Source organism: Thermobia domestica, chromosome 5 (genome assembly GCF_964235325.1).
Source record: "Thermobia domestica chromosome 5, izTheDome1.hap1.1, whole genome shotgun sequence".
NCBI classification, from domain to species: domain Eukaryota; kingdom Metazoa; phylum Arthropoda; class Insecta; order Zygentoma; family Lepismatidae; genus Thermobia; species Thermobia domestica.
In genome coordinates this window covers 56230837-56243170 of record NC_137458.1, presented here as the reverse complement: position 1 = coordinate 56243170, position 12334 = coordinate 56230837, and positions in this window count along the sequence as shown.

The window sequence follows — 12334 nt, the reverse complement described above, 5'->3', positions numbered from 1 at the left end:
TCGCACTGATTTAGGACAAGAAGAATATGAAAAGAGGTAAACTGAAGTCCTAAGTCCAAAAAAGATGCTCGAGAGCTTCTTCACAAACGAGATATCCCTGCTTCTTCACATGCGCAGCCACTTTGAATCTGTGGTCGACGAGGAAGGCAACTTTGCATCGTCGAAACTGGCGAATTTCAAATGCACGAAGCATCCTGGATCCCTGAAAAAGAGATCGATGTTAGTTCTTCAGATCCTGTTCCACCTTCATCTTCCTTGTCAGTACGAGTGTCACTACGAAAGTTTTCAAATGTGAAATAACTTACTTAAAATCACTTTAACACTTACAATTTAACACCATTACACTGTACACACTTTTGCATCTTCGAAAGCTACTTTTGGAAGCAGTGTTGCCAACCTTTTTCTTCAAGTGTTGAAAGTTCGTTCTCGTAAGCCACTACAGCTTCTTCAGGGCTGCAAAATCTCTTCGCACGCAAGCGATCTTTGATCCTGGGGAACAGAAAAAAATCACACTTGGCCAGGTCAGGGCTATACGGCGAATGAGACATAAGTTTGACCTCCCTAGCTTCTAAAATCTGAATTGCGATATTGACCGTGTGTGCGGACGCGTTGTCATGATGAAGCAGGATACCACACAATCCAGTTCTTGGACGCCGTTCCCGAAGCTTCTGGAACACTTTTGTTAGACAAACAGTAGTGTACCATTGAGCAGTAACAGTCCTTTGTTCTTCAAGTGGAACAGTTGCAACATGGCCAGATTTGGAGAAGAAAGTTGCGACCATATTCTTCCCCACACTTCGCGGTCGTTTCACTTTCGTGGGTGGATTTTCGTCTGGAAAGATCCAAACTGTAGACTGGCGTTTATTTTCAGAGTCAAATTGATAGATCCAAGTCTCATCACCAGTAACAATGTCAGAGACGCGTCGAGAAATGCTTCCATCAAATCTTGCAAGCTTCTCTTCACACCATTACACACGCATGCGCTTCTGCTGTTCAGTCAAAGTGTGCGGCACCCAACGAGATGAAACCTTCATGAACCGAAGATGAACATGAAGAATTTTTGTTACTGCTGGTGATCCAATGTTCACTGTAGATTCAATGTCGTTGAAAGTTGTTCAAGGATTTTCTCGAATCATTTGTTCCACAGCGGCAATGTTTTCATCTGACACAGCATTTGCAGGACGTTCAGCTCTCTCTCCATCTTTAAGCGATGTCCGGCCTCTTCTGAATTCACCAAACCACAGAAAAAAATGTAGCACGGGAATTAGCAAGAACCCCAAATGCCCCCTGCAAACGGTCAAGGCTTTGTGTCTCGTTCAAACCACTTTTGAAATCGTAAAGGTTCATTGCCCGAAAAGGTTCCCTTTCGAGCTCCATTCTAGACAGCCGAATACTGCTCACATCAACAAACAAGTGAAGGCGATACGCCGTTGAAACCTGCTTCGCTTCTTTGCACTGGATACCACTACCCAACGCAATTGTTGGAATTCAAATACTGTGCCACAACAATGCGTATCTCAAAACTTTCGTAGTGACCCTCGTTGTCATCATCTGACCGAAAAGGATAGGTGTGATCTCCTTGGGAAACGACAGTATGTAGTTTTGAAGAATTAGGACTGTTAATTAAGCAATCTTATGGGGTTAAAATATTATTACCATCTTACCATTTTCTAATACGTACCGGTACTTTGATTTATTAGTGAAAAATACTACAAATATATTCAGAAAAAGAGCATTTTGTAATAAAATTTCTGCTATTAAAAATAGTTTTTATTATAATAACTCCCAAAATAAGGAAAATTGGTGAGAAAACAAAAATCCAAAAGTGTTACGTAACGAACGGGGGAGGGGTTCAGCCTTGCATTACGAAGTGTGACAAGGGGGAGGGAGAGGATAAAAATTGGTCAAAAGTAGCGTTACGTAATATGTGGACGGCCCCTTAAGACTAATCATTGTGTGTATTGGTAGGTAGCCGTAGCCAGCCCAAAAATATGAGGGGGCGGTAGAAGTTAGGGGGCCGATCCAACCATATTATAGTTCATCATTATAGTATAGCAGTTCATTTGCAAGCCTACCTTAAATATTTTAGAGGGCATACGCAGGGTGAGTCCTGGGGGTCCGCCACCCGAAATCCTGACTTTAAAAAAATGTAATCTACTTTTAGGGGCAATTTTAGAAATTTTCATATAATTTAGCCTCAAATTGTATTTGAACCCCACCAAAACGCTTTTACGCCCCTCCCGAAATAAATTTCTGGGTACGTTCCTGTTAGGAGGAACAATAAAACTTTAGGGGGCCCGGTACCCTAGTTCCCCTGTGGATACGGGCCTTCAGCCAAGCAACTAATCAAACACAAAAGCATCAATTGTCAGCTTTTTGAATGACAAGTTACATTTTCTCAGCACTAATAATTGAATGCTTTTTTACATAAAAATAAGTTTATTTTCATACTTAATTTTCGGATAACAAAAAACTTTATTTTATTTAAGTATGTTCTTTCGCTTCGTAATAATCTATTACCAAAAGACCATTAGTCAAAAATATTTTGAAAATATCTTTTGTCCCCAAAACTAGTTAAGTCCATTAAAGTATAGCACTAGTAAACGGTCCACAATCAACTGCCAATGGTAACACGTATTAACATATTTTAATTTCCAAACAAATAATGGTGTTAAAACTGACCTCACGATAGTACTTATACAGTATAAAAATAAGGATATTAGTCAAGAGTTAATATGAATTATGTTAATAGGAAATTAAATTAAAAATAGTTTACTCTACATAATCTAATTTAAGAAAAATAATGATAATAATAAAATAAAATAATGCAATAATAAAAAGATGGTTCTCTCGTGTTGAACAACATTGCTTTCCTCAATGCAGCCTCCAGAAGGGCGATAAATACGTATTATGAAGCACTCCAGTTCACATTTTTGGTTAGCCAACCACATATCAAGAAATGTCTCAAATTTATTTTTCAGACCTGCCCCCCCTCAAAACTTCCTGGATCTGTCCGTGATATCGGTTGTTGCCAATTAACTGATAATAGTCATAGCGTACCTTTTGAAATGTTTTCAAACGCTCTTTGCATAAGGAACAGTTTTACGTATTCTTTATTTTTTTCTTTTCTTTTCTTTTTTCGCCCTTTTACTGTGCTGGAAAGGGACCCCATGAGCAGTGACTCCATTACGACCCACTCGGGAGAGTAATGCTCCCAGAAGTACGTTTTTTTTTGCGCGCTAATCTAGCCAGCTGTTGTAAACGCTATCCTAGCCAGTTGTTTTAAGTTGGTCACAAAATTTATATCATGGAGTACAAGGGGAACAAAACAAGCCCTGCGGGGTTTCTAACCCGTTCCTACTACTACTTATCTGCACAAAAGAAGGTAAATCACTTTTTTGAATATTATTTTCATATTATTTTAGTTTAAAAAGTGTTATAAAAATATTTTAAAAATGTAAAAAAAATCCTTGAGCCGGGTTTGAACTCACGCCAAAAGGGACTTTCATTAGTATCATATAGCGCTAGCCCACTCGGCCACGAAGACTGACAACAACAATTATTTGATTTCTGCTATTTAAATGCAACGTGGCAAGAAATTGATAACACCAACCAATCAGAACTGTGTTTCTCGTTCGTACTTCCGAGAGCATTACTCTCCTGATCTAGTCCTTTTGGCACAAGCTATGTGCGAGCAGCTCTGAAGTTGAATGTTTTCAAGGCCAAGGCCACCAACACATTTTGATAAGTACACTGTAGCGTGATTCACCCTTAGGGAGTGAGTATGCCACAGCAGTTGCATTGTGTGTTTCCGTATGATACTGAGATATTTGTTTGGCAGGAATATAGTTTTGTATGGAACCAAAGACTACTGAATATAAAAACATTTAAAAGGTATACTCGGCCTGCAAGACTTACATGGCGGGCTTTACTTTGATGAATAAGGGCAACCACTACCACAGTGCATGTTGTGGCACGAAAGTTGTAGTCTACGTGTCTGCCATGAGTTGGTCAGCTGTGTTTGCACACATCAGGCTTGACTTTCGTTTGTTGAGTACAGCACCTGAAATCCATTCATAATTCGATATGACAGTTCTTGTGGATTGTTAATATGTTTTAGCTACTAAATGCGTGTCTTCATTATTCGATTTAAAAAGAACAAATAAAGCTTTTTACTTTGGGTTTTCTGTTTTCCAAGCCTAGAAGCACTGTAGAACACGTTAAGTATGGTTTCACGCCTTTCTGCGTCGAGACATAGGAGGTGATGACGTCAAAACTTTAAAAAATATTTTTTTACTAAGCCGATATTTATTTCTTTTTTTATTTTTTGGCGGATTTACTTTTGCAACTAGAAGATTGAAATTTTGCACAAACATGCAGTCCACCGAACAAAATTTATCAGATTTTTTCAGGTAATCTCTGCGTTAACACTGGGGGTCCATAGAGGCAAAAAGGTAAAAAAATATTTTTAACCAAAAAATCTCTTTTTTTCGCGATTTTCACGCCTTAGATACACGATGGAGACATGTGAATGGTATCGTTTGAAAGCCAGTTCTGAAGAGAATTATGTACAACCCACGATTCTAGGATAAATAGGGATGTCTCAAGGAAACTTCTACACAAGATCCTCTTTTATACGGGAATCTGGGGTATTATGGATATATATATATATATATATATATATATATATATATATATATATATATATATATATGGCAGGCTTAGTTTTGCACTTAGAAGATTGAAATTTGGACAAATATTCACTCCAACGATTTCTTTCAGATCTCCGCGTTAAAACAGAGGGGTCCAGAGGGGCAAAATTTTAAAAGGATATTTTGATGAAAAATTTCTTTCTTCGCGATTTTCCCGCGTTAGATACATGATAGACACATGTGAATAATACCGTTTGAAAGGTAGTTCTATTCTCAAGAGAATGATGGCAAACCATGATCCTAGAATAAACACGGATGTCTCAGGAAATTTTTTACCTGCCATCAGGGTCTTTTGCGGTAGTCTGGGGCACTGTGGGGATTACTGATAAATGAAATACTTTTCCTGCCCTTACTATTCAAAATAGAAACTTGAAATTTTGTACACACATATAGTATTTTTCAGTTGATTTTAAGATGTCTACGTTTACACGGGGCACCAAAGGGACTAAAAAAATTTAAAAATCAGAAAATATTCTGATTTCTCTCAAAATTTCTCACTTCAGGGACAAAATAGTGAAGTGTAAATGGTACACTCCGATTCAAAAACATTGCGACAGCTAACGCCGTGCAAACTTTGTTTAACAAATGGTGTAGTGTTTCTTTCTGAGAACGACAACACGAAAAGTTCATACTGCAGATCAATGATGTCTTTGGAATGTCCTGGTAATTCCCTTGCCCTTTCCCAACCAACATTCGTAAATCGTCTCTATCATGATACAGGTGTTTGCTTTCATATTCTTACGTAATGCTTGTCCAGTATGATAAGTCGATTCTTCACAATCACATTGTAAAAATATTAACTTTGACGTGAATAAGATTTGAACCTATGTTAGATAGCTGTATTATGCATAAAGCCATTGCGTTACCCGAACACTTTCATGCCACCTGAAATTAGAAGCCAAATATTACTTACTTTAGGTGTGATCTTTGGAACGAATCAAAGTGCACAACGAAATTGATTTATTCGGCGGACTAGAGAGAAATTAGTGGCCACTAATAAATGAAGGAAATGCATACAATCCAGGAAAAATTACAGAAATAAAACATATTTTCAGTAATTTCGTCGTGCAAGTTCAAAAGTACGGGAATAATAATAATAATAATAATAATAATAATAATAATAATAATAATAATAATAATAATAATAATAATAATAAATGTGTACATTCACACTATAGTAGTCTATTATTATTATTATTATTATTATTATTATTATTATTATTATTATTATTATTATTATTATTATTAGCATCAATTACCCGCTTCATTGGGTTAAATTGAGAAAAAAATATTAATATGGTCCGTTACTCAGTCTCTGTTTCGTGTTACTAAAGCCCTCTTTGATATCGGCCATTTTTGTTGTGTTTTTTATATCCTCTCCCATCCCTATGTTGTGGGGCACGGCATCTGCAGTGTCATTGTTGATCTCAGCGAGCCGGAAAACTGTGAATTCGACACTGATATTGGTTATTTCGATCATTTTTATATGTCTCTCCCTCCTCCCACTAGAGGGACTAAATTTGGGTTTAAACAGCATCAGATGTGTCACTATTAATCTCAGCGAATCCAAAAATTACAGATACACCACTTATACCAGTAATTTTTCGTTCTTTGTTAAATGTCGCTCCTCCTCTTCATCTCTTTAGTTCCAACATTCAAGTGATATGACAGAAACCATCTCAGGTTCGAACTTCATCTAGGTTAAAAATTTGATCGTGATGGATCATTTGTTTCGCGAGTTATCAACTTTTATTTACACATTTTAACTTCTCCCTCTCCTCAACCCTAAGTTATATCGTCAAAGTAAATAGATAAATGCTATCTTAGGCCCGAACCTGATCTGTGTTGAAAATTTAATTGAGATCGGTCAGGTGGTTCAAGAGTGATGAAGTCACGAAGACAGCCACTTTCATTTTCAGTTTTTTTTACATGTTCCTCCCTCTCACCGGCCCCTACGTTGCACCGTCAAACTGAAATGACAAAAGTAGTCCCAGATCCGAACCTTATTTATGTTGAAAGCTTTATAGAGATCAGTTGGGTGGTTCAAGAGATTAGGAGCCACACACATAGTAACTTTCAATTTTATAATATAGGTTATTATTATTATTATTATTATTATTATTATTTATTATTATTATTATTATTATTATTATTATTATTATTATTATTATTATTATTATTATTATTATTATTATTATTATTATTATTTATTTGCTTACTTTTGAACTTGCACGGAGAACTTACTGCAAAATATGTTTTAGTTTCACATTCTTTCCTCGATTGCTCGATTGTAAGTTTTTTTTTTCTTATCAGTGGGCACTTATTTCTCTCTAGGCCGTCGAACAAATCAATTTTGTTGTGCACTTTGTTGCACATAACGTTACAGGAAGAAGCCGATTCGTTCCAAAGATCAGGGCTAAAGAAAGTAATATTCGGCTTGAAATTTTAGATGGCATGATAGTGTAGGGGTAACGCAATAACCTTATGAATAATATTGCTATCTACGAGAGCCATCCAGAAAGTGATACCCGTTTGCGCCGCTTGAAGCGCTGATGACTCGGAAAGCCACTGGGCAAGGTCATAACGCGTCAGTGGCTTGTCTGCCTGCTCTGTGCGAGGTTTCGTGATGCTAGCAGTGCCTGTGTTATGTTTGTGCTCATTTATAATGATTAAACGAATTGAGAACCCCGCCAGTTGTGAAGTGAGGGCCGTGATTAAATTTCTTAATGAACGAAACGTTCGACCTTGTGAAATTCATCCCCAATTAAAGGAGGTGTATGGAGACAATGCGATGGACGAGTCGTCTGTTCGACGCTGGTGTCGCAACTTCAACCTGGGGAGGGGGAGTACACACGACGAGGAGCGTTCAGGGAGACCATCTGTCATTACAAACGAACTGCTGAGGTCAGTAGACGAATGAGTGAGGAACGATCGGCGCGTCACAATTGATGAACTCTGTGAACATTTTCCTAATGTGTCTCGGCTTTCTGGCGGGAAAAAGATTTGACAGTGATGACGAACTTAAAGGAGGCGTGACTACGTATCTCAATACGCTGGTGGCGGAGGACTATGACGCTGGAATACAAAAACTCGTCACACGGTATGACAAATGCCTAAATTTGCTTGGTGATTATGTGGAGAAGTAGTGTAAAGTATGTTCTTTCCAATAAAAATCTGTATATTTGTTAATATGTACTGCTGTGTCTTTATTGCACAAACGGGTACCAATTTCCGGATGACCCTCGTAGCATAGTGATTGTGAAGAATCGACTTATCATACTGGACAAGCAATACATAACAATGTGAAAGCAAACACCTGTATCATGATAGAGACGATTTACGAATGTTGGATGGGAAAGAGGACAGGAGTTACCAGGACATTCCAAAGACATCATTGATCTGCAGTATGCAATTTTCGTGTTATCGTTCTCAGAAAGAAACATTACACCATTTGTTAAACAAAGTTTGGCTAAAGCAATCGGTGATGTAGTGGTAACGTATCAGACTTCCAAATGAAAAATCTAGGTTCGATACTCCATCAGGTAGTATGATTTTTTCGCATAAAATAATGGCTGCAAACAGAGACTCATCTCCTGATGGAGAACTTACAAGGCATCACTAGCGATAGTTCGAGTAAATAGTGTGTGCGTTCTATATCATACACTGCAATAGTAAGTATGCTTCATATTTATATTCGTCCCGTCCCTCTCTCTTTTTTTCTTGACGTTTCCCTATCTGTCTTTGCATCTATCACTTCTCTAACTCTCTCCATCTCACATACATGCAGTTCATATTCCAAAGTTAAAACGGAGCAGAAGCCTGGTCCGGGGAATCTAATTAACTGTTAACTTCGGCGTCGTGTTTTTCTTGCTCTGGGGATAACATCAACGGCCTTAGTCATATCTGACAGAAATACTGTTTAAACGCAAGGAAATAAGTAAAATATCTTTTTTATCCTCTGGGTTACCGAATCTCAGTCGAATTACTGGTTCACTACGGATTTAAATTCCTCGATCCAGTGGTGGTCTATAACCTAACCAACATCATACGACTGACACGATGATGCGTATGAGCTCTTAGCGTGTTCTTTCTCTCTGTGCAAATTACGTTATATTTGGAAGAGATGAAATCAATGCTGGATGTTCGGAACAGATAACTCTTCGGAAAAGACTAGAAAATGGTACCTCTCTGGTTATTTGAAAACAAAATTTTATTTTACTAGTTCGACACAATATTTGTTCCCGTCCTATAATTCAATGTGTTTTATTAACGTTGAAATTTGAAAGATGCTACATCTATGAGAAACATGAACTTTTCCTTTCCAACATTTGTAGCTTTCCATTACGATACAGTTTGGAATTTTAATATAGGTTATATCTGATAGATATTTAGCAATAAAATAGCACTCTTCAATTTTCTCTTTTTTCTTTCTTTCTCTTTTCTTTTCGTTTCGTTTTTTTCGTTCAGTTCGCATTAGTAGTCTGAAATGGGAGATATGACCAACGCTCTCTACTGGGTATATTAAAATGTATTTTGAATCATTACGTCCAACGAACACTACCGAATTTGCAGTCGAATCACGCGGAAACAAAGCATGTGTGTTAAACGTTTGACATTATCCTAGATGTGTCTCGGAGATCTACAGTTCTACTTGAAATTGAGTATGCTATCCATTATGAAAGTAACATAATAAATATTTAAAGGATCGTCTATATATCCGAATAGTTCTGAAAAACTATGTAAAAACAAACATTATTTCTATATTGCTGTTGGATTTCTGGAAACAAACTTTATAATGTTAGATTATTTTCTTACTACGTTTGAATTCCACAGTTTTATCTGTTCTCCCGTTACATTTTCTTCTTCTCTTCTCCTTTCCTCTTCTCTCTCTCTCTCTCTCTCTCTCTGCTCATTTCTGAATCTCTGTGTAATAGACATTCATTGGTTTCAATTTTTCATTGTGGGTGTTTCAGTTTCTCTCTACATCAACCTATGAATCTTGTTTCGTCTCTTTTTTGTTATTTCTTTTTATCTATACTAATACATGTATAGTTTGAAATAAGAATTGCGCTCATATTGTTAGCTAATTTTAGTATGGAAGAGAAGAAAGGAGGTGAGAGAGAGTCTCTTTACCAGACACGACTATGTGATAAGAAGATGTATATGTGGTGGCCTAACTGCACGGCGTTAGCTGTCGCAATGTTTTATGCGGAGTTTACCATTTAAAAGGCTGCTGTATTGTGATAAAACGAGACCTGAAGTATGATCATACGATAAATAGGGATGATGCTGATGTCACTTTACTGAATGTCTGTAATTTACTTTTAAACATCGGACACCCTGTAAAACAGAGCATACTCTGTCCCAAACAGATGTGTCACAAACGAGTTCACATTCTCATTTGTAGGAATATTAAGGTATAAGTTAGTCTAAAAACATAACCTTTTATATTTAATAATATTGTGTGATATGCAATATGGCGGAATTCAAGATCGGTTCTAAGGTGACCCCACTCCAAGTCAATGCAATAATGCCAATTGTAATATTTTTGCCTCCATCCACGCACGTCGTTATTATTGTTGTGTCCCAATACTTTTCACTAACCCTGTATACAGCTCCGCATGTGCCTTCTGACTGCAAAATTAAACTAATCGCTTTCACAGAATATTTTTCATACTATACTTTGATCTAGGGCTAGAAATCGAATTTTAGAACTAAGGGGAAAATGAATAATATATAAAGTAACGAGAATACAGACTCCGAAAGACGGGAGTGAAACCTTACTTTAATGGAGAATGACTTAAGTAATAGCATTTGTTGCAGAACAATCAACAACCAAACAAAACTTATATCACCATTCAAATTTCCCATTTGCTACTAATAACTACAGATATTTTTCCTTCTTTTGCACAAAACCATCAACTTACCAAAGGGACAATATACACTTGTGCATGCTCGATTTCCTCTCGTGCTTTGATCTCAGGTTTTTAGCCGTGGAACCGGGCCCTTTTGACGCGGGGCCTTTTTCAGTCGGGACTATTTTACGCGTGGCACTTTCGACTCGAACGGTATTGGTGCGCGGCCGTTTTGACTCCGGACCTTTTGACCAGGGCACTTTTGAAACAGCGCCCTTTTGACGCGGGCTCATTTCTCGCCGACTCCTTACCCGGGCTCTTTCTACTCGGGGCCGTTTTGACTTGGACCCTATTGACTCGGCCCCTTTGGTCGCCGAGCCCTTTAGACGCGGGACCGTATTTGACTAGGGCAGTTTTGTCATGGGGCCCTTTCGCCCGGGGCTCTTTTGACTCGGGCATTTCGGTCCTCGCCCTTCTGGCATAGAATATATATCCACCAGCTGAAATGCGTTGGGCAGGGGGAAGTTACGAGTAAATAGATGTTCAACGATCCAGGGCACAGTAAAAATACTTACGTAAGTGGTCATATATCTTTCTTTCTCCTGATTTCCACTCTTGATCTCAGGTTCTTTAGCCGTGGAATTGTATTTACCGGGCCTTTTATCCCGGGGTCTTTTTGACGCGGGGCTTCTTTGACACGGCCTCTTTTAACGCGGGGCCTCTTTTGACTCGGGAACTTTTGACACGGGACAGTCTTCACCCGTGCCCTTTTGATGCGGTGTCCTTTTTCACCGGGCATTTTTAGATAGGACCCTTTTGTCGCGACGATCTTTTGACTTGGGCACTTTTGACAGCGGGGTCCTTTTGACTTGGACCCTTTTGAATTGGACTCTTTTGTCTCCGGTCCCTTTTGACCGGGGTCCAGTTTACTTGGGCATTTCTGTCTTCGCCTTATTGTCCGTGTCCTTCTGACAGAACTATATATATATATATATATATATATATATATATATATATATATATATATATATCAACTCTGTGTGGGGCAGGGCAGGGGCAGGTATGATTAAATACATGATCAATGACCAGGGCGCAGTAATATTTGTTACACCACTGATCATATCTCTTTCTTTCTCCTGATTTCCAGTCCTGATCTCAGGCTTTTTTGCCGTGAAATTATATTGCCGGGCCCTTTTGACGCGGAGCCTTTTGAGTCGGTCCTTTTTAACGCAGGGGTCTTTTGACTCGTCCCGTTTTAACGGAGGCCTTTTTGATTCGGGCTTCCTTTCGCGGTGACCTTTCGCCTGTATCCCTTTTGACCCGGGACTGTTTTGACCCGTGTCCTTTTTGAGGTGAGGTCCCTTTGACTCGGACATTTTTGATAGGGGCTTTTTGTCGCGACGTCCTTTTGATTCCGGCCCTTTTGACAGCGGGGCTTTTTGATTCGGATCCTTTTGTCGCAGGGCCCTTTCGACGCTTTTTATTCGGGCATTTCTATTCTTGTCTTTTGTCCGTGCCCTTCTGACATAGAAATATATATATATATATATATATATATATATATATATATATATATATATATATATATACCAGCTGAAATGCGGGCGGCAGAGGGAACGATGAGTTGGATGTACGATCAGGGCACATTAAAATTAGTTACGCCACTGGTCATATGTATCTTTCTCCTGGTTTTCACTCCTGACCTCAGGTGTTTTAGCCGTGGAATTGTATTTGACGACCCCTTTGACGCGGGGCTCTTTTGACTTG